General features: G+C 39.2%; 1 long non-coding RNA gene across 2 annotated transcripts in view; it reads left to right on the top strand.

The window, feature by feature from the left end:
- The window catches only part of LOC117361937, an 86,876-nt gene that overhangs the window by 27,530 nt on the left and 40,530 nt on the right, over positions 1–18,816 (top strand). Inside the window, exon 3 of one of the 2 annotated variants that reach the window (XR_004539761.1) lies at positions 2,363–2,568. This is a non-coding gene — a long non-coding RNA (uncharacterized LOC117361937). Of the gene's footprint in view, positions 1–2,362; positions 3,329–18,816 lie in introns of those variants that run through there. The other variant, XR_004539760.1, reaches the window with a different exon arrangement.

Here is an 18,816-nt window from a genome sequence, read left to right as displayed (position 1 = left end):
TCAGTCCATCACTTTGCAGACCCCTCCCACGTCCAACAGGGCTTGTTCTAGGCGTTTTGGACTTGGACGAAAAGTTAGATGAAAATATGATATAAAGATGGACGATTTAGCGACTTGGATGATCTGATCTGCAGGACGTATAATTAGATGATTTTCTAAAGTAAAAAAATTTTGAACTTATTTTTCAAAAATGTATCCTAAGCTATTTTTTTACTGTGGACGATTTGCGAGTTGGACGTAAACGGACTTAGACGTCCCTTTCGATTATGCCCCTCCACCTGTTTGGGACATGCCCAACATATCCCCATGCAGTATCCATATATGTAAAAAATTGTTAACCATTTATTAAGTGTATTCACATTTAAGACAGATACACTTCCCACCTCCTATTAAAGGTGCCATCATCTTTGCTCAGTAACATCATAGGAGTCAACTTTTGAAAATGATTGGGGGAGAGGGGGCTATATCCAACACACAATATTAAATCTGTTAAAAATGTACATTACAACTGGTCAGGCCACATTTAAATGTGGAGCACAGCAAGTAATGCACACACTGGAAGGAGTTGTTGTTAAAAGAAGAGCTAAAAAAGAATTGAAAGTCCGACCAATCTCATTTTCTCCCCAAACCCAACTCATCCTTGCTAGTTTTTTCCCACCTTATTTTCTATCTCCTCTCCCCCCCCTCCAATCTATATCCCATCTACCCCTTCTAGTCCAGACTAGGCCACCTATATCAGCCATACTTCCCCTCCTAGCCAATGACCCTCATAGAGGGGCATTTCTATAGGACGTCTAAGTCAAATTTGGACATTTTTGAAAAAAAAAAAAATACATCTAAAAATCCACTACAGAAAATGTCCATTTTTAAAACAGCCAGACGTCTATCTTTTATTTTTGAAAATGGTGTTTGTAGATGTTTTGGTCCTTAGGATGTATACCTTTTTTGGCCATTTTCAAAAATAAAAACGTCCACATAAAAAAAAGCACAAAAATAAGTTTTGCAGACATACCCAACTACCTTGTATGATTGTGGCAGGGGAATCCCAATCAGCTGAGTTGATTTTGGGGAGTCTTGTTGGCTCAGCTGATAGGGGATTCCACTGCCAGGATTAGCTGAACCAGCAGAAAGATCAGATTTCTCTCTCCCTCCCTCCAACCCTCATACTTGCTGATCCCACATCCCCCTGTACCTTTTCTCAACACAATTGGCAGGAGGGATGCCCACTCCTTCCTGATGCCAGTCCACACCAAACCCTAACACCCCACTCCAAACCACAGCACTCCCTGAACATCCAGCACTCCAACCTGACATTCCCCGAACACCCAGCACTCCAACATGACACTCCCTGAACTCTCAGCAGCCAATCCCAACACTCCTAGCACCCCACCTTTAATGACAATCCAGTGGGAGAGATGCCCACTCCCTCCCGCTGGCAGGCCCACCTTCCTAATGGTGGCCTTCCCCTTCCCAGTGCATCTTGGGATGCACCGGTGAGGGGGCCTATGACTCTGATTGGCCCAGGTGCTTAAAACCCCCACCCTGGCAATGCCAGCAAAGCCCCCTTAAGAAATTTACACACTAGAATTTACACACAAAACCTTAGGGTTTGATTTGAAGTAAAATTTCAAGATTGACAATTTTCTTTTAATTGTCTCTTTCTTCTACTTTGTTGGTTCTTTTATTCACTTCATAACTGACCACCTTGGCTACTTAACAAACACAGTGAGCCATGAAGTCCACTTATTGACTGATGTACAAGAACCATAGCATCAAACGAAGTCCATGTTATCTCTCCTGAAGACCAATCTGATATGGATTTATTTTGCCTCATTTTCATCATTGACAATGTGTTGAGTTTGGACCACTCTTTTCTATCAAAACCTGTCTGACTCGGGAGACACTCCTGGTATAATACTGCCAGATTAGCTCTTGAGTGCTAACCTCCTCCATGTATGAGTAGGCCTCCCAAGGCCTATGTGTAGATTCCCAGTAGTTGAGTGTTTTTTCAGGTGCTGGAATAAACCCCACTTGTTCCTTCTTCTATTGGTTGCAACTTTAAAATGGTAGTCACAATGCTATAGATCAACCTTCCATATATGACATTGCTCTTGCCTCTTTCCCACTAGACTACCATGGGTCATAGATTTGATTTTTAACCTTGGTAATGCTGATCTCTATTATTTTGGTAGCCATCTCTGTTTAGATTTTGATTAGATGAGGAAGACATGTTTATGAGAATATGCAGCACGGCTAATTGTTTTACCACTGTATGCTTGCCATAACATTTTAAGAATTTCATTACCTCTTTTTCCAAGTTTAACACTAAATTCAATCAAATACCTCTGGTGTACTCTCACAGACACATCTTCATCATCTGCCAAGACGAAACATACAAAGTTCTTCCTCTCGTTGTGACCCAACAATGAAGACTACGGCGGTCCAACTGCAAGTTCAGGAACAATGTAGGAGCTTCACAAGAACCAGCACAGCATTGCTATATCTACTTCTTGGAAAGAAAAAACAGATGCAGTCTCATTATGTTTCAATCAGCCCTCATATTAATAGGTACACTGTTATAAAGTTTCCTCCATACCCCCTCTGCCCTCCCACATTTATGTGTCAGTTGTTTAAATATATAGAATACAGCTCACAGAGACGTGTCCACTTACATGAATAAGTGACAGCAAAGCAATTTAAGCAGCATTGTATAAGAGCCTTCGTAATTAGCATAGGGCCTGATTCTACATATGGTGCATAAAAAAAAATCATTGCCAATCATATTGGTACTTAGCGCAATTCTATAAAAGGCATGCCCCATATAGAGAATTGCGCTGTCACAAACATTTAGGTACACCCATTTAGGCTAAGAAAGACTAGGCCTAAATACTGTGCCTAAGTTGTGAACAGATTGGGCGCATTCTATAATAATGTGCTTAACTTTTAGGAATGCTCATGATCTACCCATGCTCTTCCCCTGACCACACCCTCTTTTGGGATTCAAGCACTAGGACTGACACACAGCACTTTATAGAATGTGCCTACTGAGTTGTGCGTATGACTTTTAATTAGTGTCAATTTGTGTCAGTTAAAAAATCAGTGCCGGAATCATGCCTACATATAGGGTTACCAGACGTCTGGGCTTCCCCAGACATGTCCTCCTTTTCTGGGGGTCCAGACAGCTTTTCAAAACCCGGTGCTTTGTCCGGGTTTTGAAAAGCTTCCTTGCGTGGATGCCACGTGGATGACATCATGTGTACGCACATGTGCATGTGACATCATTGCATCCGCACATGCTCAGATGCCCTCCTTCCCGATGAGAGCAGGCAGCAGGTGGTGGGGCTAGGGCGGGATTGGGGGTGGGACTGGGGTATAACGGGGCAGGGATGGGTAGAACTGAGTGGGTTTGAGGGTGGACTAGGGGTCCGGATATTACAAAAGTAAAATCTGGTAGCCCTACCTACATAGGCACAATTCACATCAAAGGTAAGTGCCAGAAATGTAGGCCTGAAAAACCCTGGCCTACATTTCTGGCAACTACCTTTGTTCGAGACACAATTCTCTAAACAGTGCTATTACATGATTGACACTTGGTCGTGGCCACTTTTAAGGCGGTCAACAACGGCGGTGCCAGTTAGAGAAAATGGGCCTTAAATGTTAGGCATGCTATGGCAAGTTCCAGTAGCATTTTATAATGGAATCCAGTAACCAAGCTGCTGCCATAAAATAGGCTCTCACCATAAAACATCAGGGATCCCAATCGGAAGCACCCGGTTATAGAATTACCTCCACAGTGTTTTGAGCCCCTGCCTTGCTGTGTTGTATTTCTCTTTGTTTTGCTTGGTTTCTCACTAGTGAAGAGAAAAGGAAAGTACATTTTTGGAAGGATATTGTGATTGAATTAAAATGGCAAGTCTTAGAGCATTGTTTGAAGGAAATCTCTTAAATGTCAACCTCTTTATGATTTTTCTTAGATTAAAGAAAGCCTGCTCCTGCAGATTACAAATGCTTTTTTTCTTTTCTTTTTTCTTCAAATGATACTCTTTTATTCATTGTTTACAGTTTTTACTTTAGAAAATATTGCATCTGTGCCTGGAATTTTTTGGTATGTGTATGTGATGAAGTGCATGCTTATCCGCTCAGCAAATACTTGGATATTTGGCACCATTCTGAATGTCTCATAGTGGCAATTCTGTACAAGCCAGGCATCATTTTGGCATGCAAAAGTGAGAGAAGAGTGCCCAGAAAGCAGTGAACATGCTTAGTGGTATTCTATAAATGTACATTCTAAATGTACATATCATAAAACAGGAGTATTTGGGGCTGAGAGTGAGAAGATGCACTGTGGGTCCTACAAATGGGCACACAAGATATATTTTATAAATACCAAGCTGGAAGAAGACATGTGCACCACCTGTTCATTGCAACTATTAACCTAGAATACTGGAAGGTGCATTATTTTGTTGGTTGGCATCTCTATGCATGCTCAGTCATTCATGCTACTTTATCCAGCATATTCCTCAGTCCTGACAAATCCTCTACATGTCTATTACTGCCCACCTTTCCAAATGCCTCCCACTTCCACTCCTACAAACTTCTAACCCCCAGAATTCCATTCCTCTTTTCCTACTACACAACTGTGCTCATTCCCAACTCTGTGTTAGAGCCTGTATAACTCTGTTAGAGCCTGTGTATCCCAATATACCTGCTAGTATCTGTGCATTCATTACCCTCATTGTTTGTTTGTGGAATTGGGTGTGTCCCATACCACTATGTGTGTGTGTGTGTGTGTGTGTCTGCCTGCCTGCCTGCCACTGATCCCGTGTGTCTGTCTGTCTGTCTGCCTGCCACTGATCCCGTATGTCTGTCTGTCTGTCTGCCTGCCACTGATCCCGTGTGTCTGTCTGTCTGACTGCCTACCACTGATCCTGCCTTCCTGTGGTTGGCTGTGTGCTGCTATAGTCCTTTGTCTTTGCTGGTAATAGTTTCCAGTGTTGTTTGTTGCTGGTCTTTACTGGCACACACTGGTGATAATTAATGGTGGTGTTCCATAACCACCTCCAAATAACCTTTCTGCATAATAGTCATGTGCTGAAGATCCATGCCTTAAGCCCAAAGCGTTCCAGATTCTCTAAGGCAATTGGTCTCTGTGAAAGCAGTGTTGGAAAGAGTGAGATTCTGAGACTCTTGTTTCTTTGAAAATGAGCTAGATTTGCGTACAATGGGCAACGGGGCCAATCTAAAGCTACAAGGATTACTAGCCTTTGATGGGTTACTATTCTTTGAATTACTTGGCCATATGGAAATACATACAGCAGTTCCCTTGTTGGCCAAAGTTGTACCAAGGCATTTATTCCGGTGCTTCCCGGCTCATACCTTCAGCTGAAGTATTGAGCGACCCTGTTATGTGCTGACACTATCAGATCGAATGTCGGTTGCCCCCAGCATTGAATAATATTGTTGCACACTTCCTGGGACAATGGCTACACCAAAAGGATGTAGAAGATGAAAGAGTGAGGCAACCTGGAAACAACCACAACAACCGCACACCTCACTGGTTTGGGTTCAATTACAGGATGGCAAAAAGGTCTTCAAAGCCATAATTACATACAATATTTGTGAATGTCCAGCTTTGGCTCATCTAATTGCCTCCTTTTGAAATGTTGCTTGTTTGCTTACTCCTGTATTTCTTTCTTTCATTATTCAAAAATAAAGACTAAACAACAGCACATGTTTTTTTTTACTTATCCTTTTAATGCAGTATCTCTAGCATGCCCTGACGGGACCCGTTTCACTCAAAGGGGCTTTTTCAAGGGTTCATAAAGGAGCTCTTTCTCAGCGTCCTTTCTGTTAAGTTGAGTGAGGCTAAATATTCCCCCAGCATGACCGAGGTGATGATTGCATGGTTTCCAATGGGAACCTGGGCACCCTTAGTGCTGCATTGATTGGCTTCAGATCCAGGATTGGTCTCCAGTCATCTGAGTCCCTCTTGGGCACAATAAAGTATATGGAGTATATGTCCAAGCCCAATTCAGTGACTGGTACTTCCTTCACAGTCTGAATATGCATCAGTCACTGTACCATTCTCCGTTCTTTGGCTGCTTTCTCTGGCCTTTCAGTTGGAAAATCTGCAAAGAAGTCCCGAAGAGGTAAAAAAAAATTCAAGCTTGTAGCCCTCTTGAATGATGTCCAGAACCCATTTGTCTAAGCCAGTGTATCTCAAACTGTGTGCCGCTACTCAATGTCTGTGAGTGCTGCTGGAAGAAATGAAAGGTTTGCTTTTTTCAGAAATCTCACCTGCTTCTGCTAACAGACCATTCTTTTGAACTTTCAGTCTGTATGGTTTCCTGAAGCAGTAAACAAAATGCGCCACGTCAAAACCATTTACTAGATAAGTGTTTTTCACTTTTAAAACTTATTTATGAAGTGAAGAGTTTCAAAGTTTTTATTATTGAACTTTTTGCACATTAATTTTAAAATGGAGGATCTCGCAATGATTGGGTTGTGATGTGGATGGGGTTGTTCTCCCTTGTTAACCCCTCCATGTCTCTGAGCTTAATCCTACCATGAAAAAAAAAACATAATATTTTTGACATTTTAAGATTTCTTGTATAAATACTGAGAATTGGAAACTTCTTTTCAATATAGTATGCTTTTTGCTTCCTGAATTGATACCATTGGTATTTTTCCCTGCATGATTTATGACTTAGTCGGCACCCACTACTGGTATCTCAGGGCCCATCTGGAGGACCTTCACGCATCTATAGATGTGCGTGACATCGTCACTGTGACATCTGTGCACTTCCGGATGCCTCGAGCCTTGGCCATTACGTTTAATGTGCCGCAGCTCGAGAAAGTTTACGAGACACTGGTCTAAGCAAATACATTCCCAGGCTTCCCAGTACTCTGCAAGTTTTCCACCTATTCAGGGGGGGTTGGAGAGTAGCTTGGCATCATTGAGACTTTTTAGAAGTGGCTGCCAATCAAAAACCCAAGACTGGGGCTTGGCTAGAGCTTCCAAACCTTTGCCTAGGTCCTTGAAAGGATCTCTGACCAGAGGAGTTCTCTGAAGACTGATGAGACCATCTGTAGCCATGAAAGGACATACAACTTGACACCCGTGGGGCAAGTGGCCTATTATCTGGCGAAGATTTTGGACAACAATCCATCACACTGGTCCTAAAGTCATTCAACCCTTTGCCAAAAAGCATTTGCCCCTTGAAAGAGGAAGCCTGTTCAACCTGGCTTTAGAAGCCAAATCACCCGCCTATTGTCTGATCCAAAGTATCCTGCAGGTGAAGATAGTGTAAGTAGAAACCTTGCTCATGACTCTAAACATGTTATGCATTGCACCTGCATTCCACTTGTCGGGTAAGTCTCTCTTGTCTGCACCCTTCTCTTCTACAATCTACTCCAGACTCCGTCCCTTCTACTTTGCTGCACCATATACCTGGAACAAACTGCCTGACTCGATACATCAAGCTCCGTCTCTGACAGTATTCAAATTCAGACTCAAAGCCCACTTCTTTGAAGCTTATTTTAATTCAAAACTCCAACCCACCTGTTAAGCACCAATATCTGTCTTTTCATTCCCTCTGTAATTCCTCCATCTGAGCACTGTGTATAGATGCACTTTCTTATCCAATTTGTCTGCGTTGACTAGATTGTAAGCTCTTTTGAGCAGGGACTGTCTCTTCTGTGTTTTGATGTACAGCATTGCATATGTCCTAGTAGTTCTATAGAAATGATTAGTAATAGTAGTAGTAATAGTAGCAATCCTCCCCTGAAAGCAACACCTGGGGATATGCAATTTTGTCTGAGGTCAGAATCTGGCACAACATCTTATGGCAGTCACCACATAGGAAGCCGCCACCACTGCCTTGAGATCCAAAGCCTATGACTCCTAAATTACAGGCTAGTGCTGAATTCCCTGTTAGTACTTATGCACATGCAAGTGTTAGCATTCTATATATTTAAGGATGACACTTGAATTTATGCACCTGGTTAAAGAATGCCCTGGATTGGTAGCATGGAATGTTGCTACTTTTTGGGTTTTGGCCAGGTACTAGTGACCTGGATTGGGCACCATGAGAACGAGCTACGGGACTCAATGGACTGTTGGTCTGACCCAGTAAGGCTATTCTTATGTTCTTAAATAAGTCTGTGCAGATTTAGGCCCCCTTTTTTCAAACTATGTTAGGGTTTTTATTGCCGACTGCTGTGGTAAAAGCTCTGATGTTAATAGAATACCTATAAGTGTTGGAGCTTTTACCACAGGTTCTGGCAATAAAATACCCTAACGTGGTTTGATAATAGTGGTCTTTAATTAGAAAAATATTTGCAGAATAGAACAAAACAAAATAAAGATTAAATTCTATGATTTTTTTTTTGTGCTACACCTATGGGTCTTTTTACTAAACTGCAGTAGAAAGTAGCCTTAGCATATCTTTATGAAAGTTATTCTCACATGCTAAGCTAAGGCCATTTTTTACCACTGGGATAAACAGCCATTTTTTTGTTTTCTATTAATATTTGAGCCCATACTGCTACTGTTTTGCAGATGGTTAAGGTTCATGTACTAATTGCTTAGGGCATGGTAATGTAGCTACACTAATTGACTATCACAGAGCATACCCACTCTCCACCCCACATCTGCCCACATGCAAAAAAAAAAATTAATATATTATAGTATATGGGTGGCACTCACCGATCCCAAACTTACCATGGGATACCTAAGTTTACCCCTTATTCACTCAAAAACAAGCCCCACACAGACAAACGATACACACACACCCAGCAACACTACAAGGCCTTACTTACAACCCACAACATTCACACTCCCCAAAGAGTAAGGGAAAAAGGAAAAAGAAAAGAAGTGGAGAAAAAGTGGTGAGGATGTTTGAGGAGTATGGTGGGTCTGGAATATCTGGATGTGAAGCAATGATATGAACACCCCTGACGCAGCGATTTGATGCGAAACGGAGGGTTCCCTGTTGGGTGTAAGGACTGCCTGGCCTGGATTTGGAGGCCATTAGCAGTTAAGTTATTTTTTCCTGCTTTTGCTATGGATGTTATGAGCTGGACTATACTGCCTTTTGTTACATTCACCCACTGACTTTCATCTGTATTAGGTGTGCTGTTTGATACCACCTGGCAGGCTACTTTAGTTGCCTTGTTTTCTTGGACTATTTTTCAGCATTTACACATATACAGCTTTTGTAGGAGTGGAGTTTTTTGGGCCAGATGAAGCTGAACTGAGGCCTTTTTCTCCACTTCTTTTCTTTTTCCTTTTTCCCTTTCTCTTTGGGGAGTGTGAATGTTGTGGGTTGTAAGTAAGGCCTTGTAGTGTTGCTGGGTGTGTGTGTATCGTTTGTCCGTGTGGGGCTTGTTTTTGAGTGAATAAGGGATATATTCGGGCCCTAATCCTTGAGTATTTATTTCTAGTATACCTAAGTTTACCCCATGCTAATGAATTTTTTAGCTACAGTATTTAATTTATTTTATATCCCGTCCTCCCCAGAGAGCTCAGAACGGGTTACAATATAACATATATAATAAACAAATGAAATACAGATAATTAGGGCTATAAAGACAATTAATATATAATACATAGTGATTAAAGAGACAGGAATTTGGGTGATACAGAATATATGACAGGGAGAAGAGGAAAGGAATTGAATGCTCTGGTAGAAGGTTAACAATGCTGATGAGTGGAGGATGTTGAAGTCTAGTTGCTATACCGTACAGATACTGGGCTAAGGAAATTAGGAGACGAGGTAGGTTTTTATTGCTTTCCTAAAGCTTAAAAGTCCTTCGAGGGATTTGATGTGTCAAGGCAGTTGATTCCAGTATTTTAGTAAGAAGTGGAAGTAAGATCTGCATCTGGCAGTTTCTAGTCTTCATTTTTTACTTTTTTTTTTTTTTTTAACATTTAACAAGGTACTTGCAAAAGCCTAAACTGAACTGTTCTTTGGCATGTAGTATGGTTGCATACTTTACTGTTATGATCTTTTTTTGGAGAATTGTAGATGCAGAAATTTTCCTTTGAATTTTTAAAAATTTTTTTTGCCAAGGTGAAAAACCAACTTTTTTTTTTCATTTTTATTTTCATAATTAAAATTTCATCACTTGTACAGTGTGTCAATGTAATGCCATTTTTATGGTGCATCACATTAATAAAAAGAAAGGAGATGGGATTTTTGAGTGAAGTTTATCAAGCAAAACAGACTAGATGCCAAGGCATGAGAGAACAAAAATATAATAAGCAACATATCTTTCCACATTGACAGAAAGTAAAGCTAAAGTTTATGATTTAGGCTTATTTGCTAAGCCATTATTAAGACTGGCACTATGATCAGTTTGTTCTGACATTTGCTTTAGATTAGGCATTAATGATGGATTCATTATGCATAGCACAGCAGAATTACTTTGTCACGTTAATGATAGGAATATGTGTGCCCAAAAGTTCATTGTTCTCATACCAATGGGCCTAAAATGAGAGAGGCAGCATAAAGAAAACTTACCCACTGATGGTAACAAGTCTCCCTGGCAGATCACACAACTCACCAGCAGAATACTTTGCAGAATGTATGGTAATGCGAAACAGCTCCGTTCCTGAGAGAATCACCTGCTGCCTCTCTATTTCATTATTCATGTAACCAAGGGCTTGTGAACAGGAAACACTCCCACAAAGTGGTTAACAAAATAAGACTTCACCCAAATAATTACCAAACTGGGCAGTGGTGTACCTAAGATATGTGACACCTGGGTCCCATCATTTTTTGACACCCCTCCTTCCCGGCCCCCGGCTGCGACCCCAGGCGCCGAACGCTAATCGCTTTTATTCTCTTCGCAGCCCAAAGCAATCAGAGTTCTGGCTCCTGGGGTCATAGCAACCAGGCAAGGTCAACCAATGGTTGAGAACGCTGTCCGGTGGTGTCACGAAGGGGGTGGGATAGAGCCAGATCAGATGGATGTTCCTTAAAGGACGTTTTTGCCACTCCCGCAGGCTTCTTAGTGTTTTTCTTGGCCTCGAGGGTGTACCGGCAGCTGCACTGAAGTGCAGGTCCCAGGAGGTTCCAGACCCGGCCGGCTGTGCACCCCTCGCCACTGAAAATGGGTGAAATGGAGCAAGTGTTAAAGATTGAGAAGAGAATGAGATCAGGTTTCCACAAATTCAGTCGGACTCAAATAAAGCACAAGGGAAATTGTATTGCAATTAAGTATTTAAAATTGTTTTAAAAATAAAGCCCCCCCCCCTTTTTTTTTTTCTAAGCCACAGAAAACGATTTTACCGTGGCCTAAGGCATTAAATACTCTGACATGGCTCCCATGCTCATAGGAGCAGCATCAGAGCATTTAATACTCCAGGCTGTGGTAGAAACCTCCACTGTGACTTAGTTAAAAAAAAAAAAAAAAAGGGGGGGTGGAGTTTAAATAGGTTAAAACTCTTTAAAATATTTTCAACAAATTGTTAAACTCCATCAAAACATTGTCCCTACTGGCCAACATAATACAATCTAAAGTGTGGAATAGTTTGGACAATATTATAGCTCTCAACATTTTCAACTACAAATGTCACAAAATTCTTTCAAAATAGAAACATTTGTTAAAGCTTGAATTCAATTTTCTGAAGGGTTGCAGACTGGGATGTCAAGTACACCATTACCTTCAGGCTAACCCCAAATTTGAGTGAGAAGTCTCAAGAACCTGAAATCCTGAAATCTTCCTGCTTTCTTGGGTCTTTTCTCATTGATTCTTCTCCTTTCTTAACTGTTTTATCCTGTTATTCAGCTTAAACTTAACTTAAATAAAAAGAGAGGAGACTGCCTCCCTGTGTGTGTGCACTGGGCTGGAAGCCTGCCTAAACTGTGAAATTCTATTTAAGAAAATAAAATCAATTTATTTTGTTTCTGAGATTTCCTTTTTGTACTGTAATGCTAATTCCCTGACTTTTCTGCTGGAGAGGTTTGAATTATATAGTACTGTCAGCTTCAGCTGCTAAGGAACTCACACAGTTGCACTCAAGCTCTCACAGACATACTTCAGAGAAGTGGGAAGAAACCCCTTTATTTCTTTTCTCTTTTGTTTTAAAACCCAGGGCAGAACTACTACCCTTGACCTTCTGAAAGAGCCTTTACTCCTTTTTTCACCTACAGTGGAACTTTGAAACTCTCTGAAACCTTTAATACAAAACTTCTCCTCAACCAGTCCTAAAATTAAATTAAGATTCTACAATTACTCAGTTTTAAATTTAACTGTTATGGGTTAAACCCCCAAAGAGTTTCACTTAACAGCTTTCAGTTTTGAAGATATTGCTCCAGGAGTAAACCTCTCTACCTCTACCACGGAAGACCTTCTTACTCGAGTTCTGCATTAGCATCATCAGGAAGGGGGCGTCGGCTGTAGAACATGGGAACCGCACTAATTATTTCCGTTCGAGTGAGGTTCCCATGTTCTACAGCCGACGCCCCCTTCCTGATGAAGCTAACGTGAAACTCGAGTCGAAGGGAGGCAAGAAGGTTTTAATCACAATGGGTCATTAAAGGATGTTTAGTTTAGAAGCTGTACCAGCGCAGGACCTTATAGATACACCGTCCTTCCTCTAAGAACTTTTATCCACTCAAGATAAGTGATTTTAGTAACAACATTGTATGTTGAAGCAGTGTGTAGAGTGAGTTATTACCATCTCGAGGGCGGTGGATGGGACCTTTAAGTGCCATGATGGCCCTGGCAAAAAACCAGCGCTAGTACGTTGATTTGTACTTTATAGCAATTTTGGTTGATAATCTGAGCACTTTATTTGCACTAGATGAACTTTATATCTATTTTTGAAGTATATTTTTTGGTTCACAGTCATTCATGCGCGGGACAAAGCTGTCCCAACATTTGAGCCCAGACAATTGCGCTCAAGACTCCAGTGCGCCGCCGGAAAAGTTAATTTTAAAGAGCTTTGATGGGGGATGTGAGGGGGAACCCCCCAGTTTACTTAATAGTGTTCACGCTGCTGTTGGGGGGGGTTTGGGGGGTTGGAACCCCCCATTAAAAAGAAAACTTAACTTTTTCCCAATTTTTTAGGAAAAAGTTAAGTTTTCTGTATAATGTTGGGGGGTTGCACCCCCCACACCCCTACAACAGCAGCCAACGGCAGCGCGAACAATATGAAGTAAAGTGGGGGGGGTTCCCCCCACACACACAATCAGAGCTCTTTAAAATTAACTTTTACAGCGGCGCACTGGAGTCTTATGCAAAATTGTCTGGGCTGAAATGTCAGCGCGCTTTTGTCCCGTTACAATATTTTTTACTTTTAACTTGTGGTGTATTTTTGGACATCATAATATATTACAATATGACAGTACACACCCTATAGATTAAAAAACACCAAGTACAGTATTGCATTCTTTCAATTCCTACTTTATTGTAGAATTTGTAGTACTGTTATAAATTTTAAGTTATTTGCTCAGTTAAGTGAGCAAATAGCTATTAGCCAGTAACCAAAGAAATTGTTGAAAAAGGCAAGGACACAGGCATTGTACAATCCCAGAGAGAGCCTGTTTGATTACAACAAAGAATGTTCTCAAGATGAAATATTGCTATTCGTTTTAAAACAAACGGGTATGTCTGGCAAATTGGTGGGAATTATAGGTATGGAATTACATTCAGTGACATTAGTAGAGTATTATTTTGTACAAAGTATTCCTCAAACACTGTGTTTTATATAAGGAGCTGAGATTTTTAGATAACAGTGAATATGTTGAAAGATGGAATGCAGTTTGAGTGTTCATTAGATCTTATGCTGCTGACTATAGATGTTTTGAACAAATCTATATCTGAGAAACAGAGTAAACTGCAGTCCCAGTAGGAGAATATTTGACAGAGGGAATGGCAACATATGAACTGAAATATGTAAATCATTTGAAATGAATGGGAGTCTTTAAATAAGAGCTAAGTGGACAAAAAATGGACAAATTCTGTAACTGGTGCTTAAAATAGATAGGCGCCTAAAGTTAGGTGCCTATTGCTTGTCAATCGGACTTAGGTGCCCGTTACAGAATTGCGCTTAGTGGCACCTAACTTAAAACTTATGCATATGGAATGATATTACATGTGAAATCCACTCTAGATAAATATGAGTCATCTATTTTTGATCATGACAGGTATAGCCATTCAATTGATAACGAGTAACTGGAAGAACTATGACAGAATAAGTTATACTTTTTGGTGGGTGAACATGTGCACCGCATACAGATATGAAAGAATTAATGCAGAGTGTAGGGGATTAAGTGGTGTATTTAATAAAGTTTTATAGCTCATTGACTAAATTTGTAAAATTATAATAATGTATATTTATCTTATCTTTCCTTTTGTTCATTTACCTTTACACATCTGTGACGGGTGGGGGGTTGGAGGGAGGGGAATAAATATTGGGGACATTTGAGTAACTTTATTCTTCATTTATAATATATATTATGTTATTATTATATGTAGGATAACTGAAAATCTTGAATGATATATGATATATATGTTACTTGTACAGATATTAGTGTAATGTATGTAATACCTAATGTTTGATCATTTGTATGACACTGTTTTAGATTAAAAATCAATAAAGATTTAAAATAAAAAACACAAAAACTTATGCATCTGTAATGTAGATCAGGGTTTTAAAGGCCTACATTATAGGCACTTCATGTAGCTCCCAATTCAAGTGATTACCAGCCTGATGTATTTCTTCCTTTGGCAAGCTGAGGCAGCAGCTGTTGTAATTTCAGACAATTTGCATGTGACATCGCCAGTGAGAGGTGATTCAGTGACACCCTTAGAGCTGGAAGTTTCACATTCTCTGGAGCAATGGCTCCCCCTGATGATGCCAAGAGAGAGTCATACGCTGGATCTAGGTGTTCAAGTCTCCAATGAGGAGACTCCAGGAACGATCCTGATCACCAGATAGCAGAACATCATTCTGGTAAGAAGGATTGCAACAAACAGAGATGGGTCAGAATACAAGTAAGCTTTTTTTTTTCTTTCTACTCCTATTCTTGTTTTCCTGCCCCCCATTGCTTTGAAACTGCTGAAGCCAAAAACATTTACTTTGGAAGCTCTGTGGGAGGACATTATATTTTAAGTAATCATTTTCATACCAGATGAGTACTTTGATCTAGAAGCTGGATATGGCAGTGCCCAACTTTTCATGAATTATTTTCCAAATTGTACCTGTGAGATGCCCATTTCTTCAGCTATTTTGGAAATCTTAATTCATATGACAAAATTAAATCCTTGACTTTCTTGCACATTTCTGTGGAAGTTGCTTTCACAGGCCATCCAGTATAAGGGTCATCTTCAATGGACTCTCTACCCCACTTAAACTGATTACTCCAAAATTTTACTTTGTAGGAAGATGGGGCAGACTCACCATAAACTGCAGTCATGCATTCATGGATTTCCTTTGGCTGTTTTCCTTTTTTTTGTGAGACATTTTATCCTTGAACGGTGCTCTAAATCTAGCAGTTTCTTACTTGATTCACCTAAGGACTCTCCCTAACATCCTGTCTCTTGGAATGTTAAACTTACACTGAGCCACAACTGTGCATGATTAACCTTGACTTGCACAGACTTGTTTCAAAACACTTGCTACTTTCGTTCATACTCAGGTAGATAAGTTATTGAATGCCCCTCATAAAAAAAGTTTATTATAGTATTTTAATTAAAAAATACACAAATCATTAGACAACCCTCCTCGGCATCCAATTGTTGCAGGTAGAGATTCTTTATGTGAGCATTTATCTCAATATATTGAATTTACTAGTTTATTTGTTTCATAGATACCATCATATAAAAGGGATTTCATTCATTTATTACAATTATTATAAGATATTAATATAGATATCACCGTTACAGTTTATTTGCCTACTTTAGAAATAACTGCTTTGTACACTAGCATACCTCAGGATCAAGCTCTGGACATAATTTAATTATGCTTAACCAAAACAGTTATTTCTCAACAGAAGACTGATATATTAATGGATATGGCTCAGTTTGTCATTAAAAATAATTATTTGCATTTGAGAGATTAAGAGGGTTGCCATGGGAGCCACGGTGTCCCCATCTGTAATGTCTATATATGGCTAAATTTGAACAGTGTTTTGAAATGTTATAATGTGAAAGAGATTTATTGATGATATTTTATTTTTCATTTGATAGGGTAACTTGATGGAGTTGCATCAATTTGTAGACCAGTTAAATGCACAAGAAGCTGTTCATTTTCTGGATATTCATTCTGAGTTGATCAATGGTCAATTTTACAATTCTAAGTCCACCAACCACAACACTCTTCTTCTTTGTAATAGTCATCACCCAAAGAGCTTGAAAAATAGCATTCCTTTGGGTCAGTTGTTGAGATTGAAGAGATTATGTTCTTTACAAAGTAATTTCAAAGTACAAGCCCGAGACATGCTCCATCATTTTTAAGAAAGAGCTTATAAATGGGCTTCTTTGGTCTATAGGGATTGGCTGTTCCCATCATCTATAATGTAAAAAGATATTTATAAACTAGTATACATGCTTCCATATTCACACCAAGCTTTGCAGATTAGAAATATAATAAGCCAATTACGAAAATGCTGTGAGAAAGGCAGTTTTAGAAAACTGCTTAAGACACAATTATTTGTAGACACTTTTTTCTAGACAACAGTTCTTTCAGTGGTGTTCTTTAAACAATAACTTTTTCAGTGATGCTGGTTCAAGAAGTTTTTTATGTCTCTTTGTATAAGCTTTTTGTCTTATTATATAGATGGTTCTCTGAGGATTATTTGTTTGTCGGATTATGTTTTTTACAATTATATGTATGTAAAATTATGTAAACCGTTTAGTTTTAAATGGTATAGAAATTTTAAAAATAAATAAAATAATAAATATTATCTGGTTTTGCTACTGTTCCTGAGTTTGCATATAACAGAGGGAAAAACCTAGGGGGATTATTATCAGGTCACCATAAAGTGAAACATACTTCATGTTAACCAGGTCATTATAAGTATGAGGAGTGTACTTATTGTCACTATTCTTGAGAGATCAATATTTTAATAAATCTAGCAATGAGGAATAAATTTGTATTGCTTGCATATTCAGACTGTAATTCCAGTCAAGTGATTTATTGTATTTCTTGCCCATGCTCTTTATTTAATATTGGTCAGACTCAGCACAAAAGTAAGTTGAGAATAGCAGAATACCTCAGCTGTATTCAGACAAAGAAATTAGCAGCACCTTTAGTACAGCACTGACAAACAGCATGATAATATAGACCTGCAGAATGTAATTCTGTTGCAGGTGTATACTCTAAAAAGAAATGTCTTTACCTACATTTTGCTTTGTAAGGCACAATTGATTTATTTATTTATATTTGGAATACTGTTGAATTGAATGGTTTAAATAAAGAAATTGAGTGCTTGTTTTTGTGACCAATTATAAGTCAAAATAATCTGTCCATCAATGGTAATGCCAGCAACGTATCATGATTTAAATTTAGTGAAGGCATCTTTTGGCAGTTAGTCAGTCTGATAGCTTCAAATCCCGACCAGGTACTACTGCTGAACATATACTTACCCCCTTCCCCTTTTACAAACCTCCCAAGAGGCTTTTAGCGCCGGCCAGTGCGCTGAATGAGCGTCGGAACAGGGCAGAGCATTTAGCGTGAATAAAAAATCTGAATTAATATAAATAAATTGACAGTGACTTTGGCATCTCATTTGCCATGAATGAAATCACACATTCAGATCATTGTGATATATGGTTTGGAACATTTTGGGCATCTTTTACTAAACTGTGGAAGAACTTCTTACCGTGGGCCAACGAGGTAAATGTTCTGATGCTCATTCAATTCCTATGAGCACTGGAGCGTTTACCTCGCTGGTCCATGGTAAGAAGCTCTTCCATGGTTTAGTAAAACCAAGCATTTATATTTTCAAAATATCACGGGCATATTTGCAAGATATTATAGCAAAGGTTAATTTTTTTTCTTTTGAATTTTATATGACCAGGTATTTTAAATATTCCTATAGAATGGTGTTTTTTTTTTTTTTTAATGTATCATGTGACCATTAAGATATGACATAGGTTTATGACATCATTCAAGATCATCTATTTGAGTTGCTATTTTTGTTCTGCAGCCATACTATCAACCAACTGATGTTAAGAGGATTACCAAAAACTGGAAAAATTGGGACAGACTTAATTTTTCCTTTTGGTGGGAAACTTTATGTTTAGATTATAAGTATGAAAAAATGAATTCAGAAATATTGTGAACTATTTAAATTAACATGGGGTCCATTGACAAATTTTGTTAACTCTGATTAGTTGGATTATGCCTTTATTTCCTATTTGATTTGCACATCCAGGGAGGGTGGGAGGGAGGGAGGGGGAGGTAATATATTTTGTAGTATTCATTGATCGAATGTAAGTGCTGTTTTATGATATTAATTGTATGTATAATTTAATGCACTTTGTTTTAGTTCTCGAATTAGGGTGGGAGTAAAAGAGGGGGGAAATATTTTGTAGCATTCTTTGATCGATAGTAAATGCTATTTATCAAGTTATTTGTATGTATATTTTAATGCACAGTTCTTGAATTGAAAATTAATAAAGAGTTATAAAGAAAAAAAAAGAGGGTTACAGCAACTTCTCCTGAAGTAGCTCTGGCAAAACAGGAGAAACCCTTGTTGGGAATGATAGAATTTCAGATGTGGAGCCAGAAATTTAGATCACCTAAGTAAATAAGCACTAGATTTACTAACCTGCCCGAATCAGAACAATCCGTTTCCGATT

Source organism: Geotrypetes seraphini, chromosome 6 (genome assembly GCF_902459505.1).
Source record: "Geotrypetes seraphini chromosome 6, aGeoSer1.1, whole genome shotgun sequence".
NCBI lineage: Eukaryota > Metazoa > Chordata > Amphibia > Gymnophiona > Dermophiidae > Geotrypetes > Geotrypetes seraphini.
Note: the sequence above shows the minus strand (reverse complement) of the source record. Positions and strands in the feature narration are given on the sequence as shown.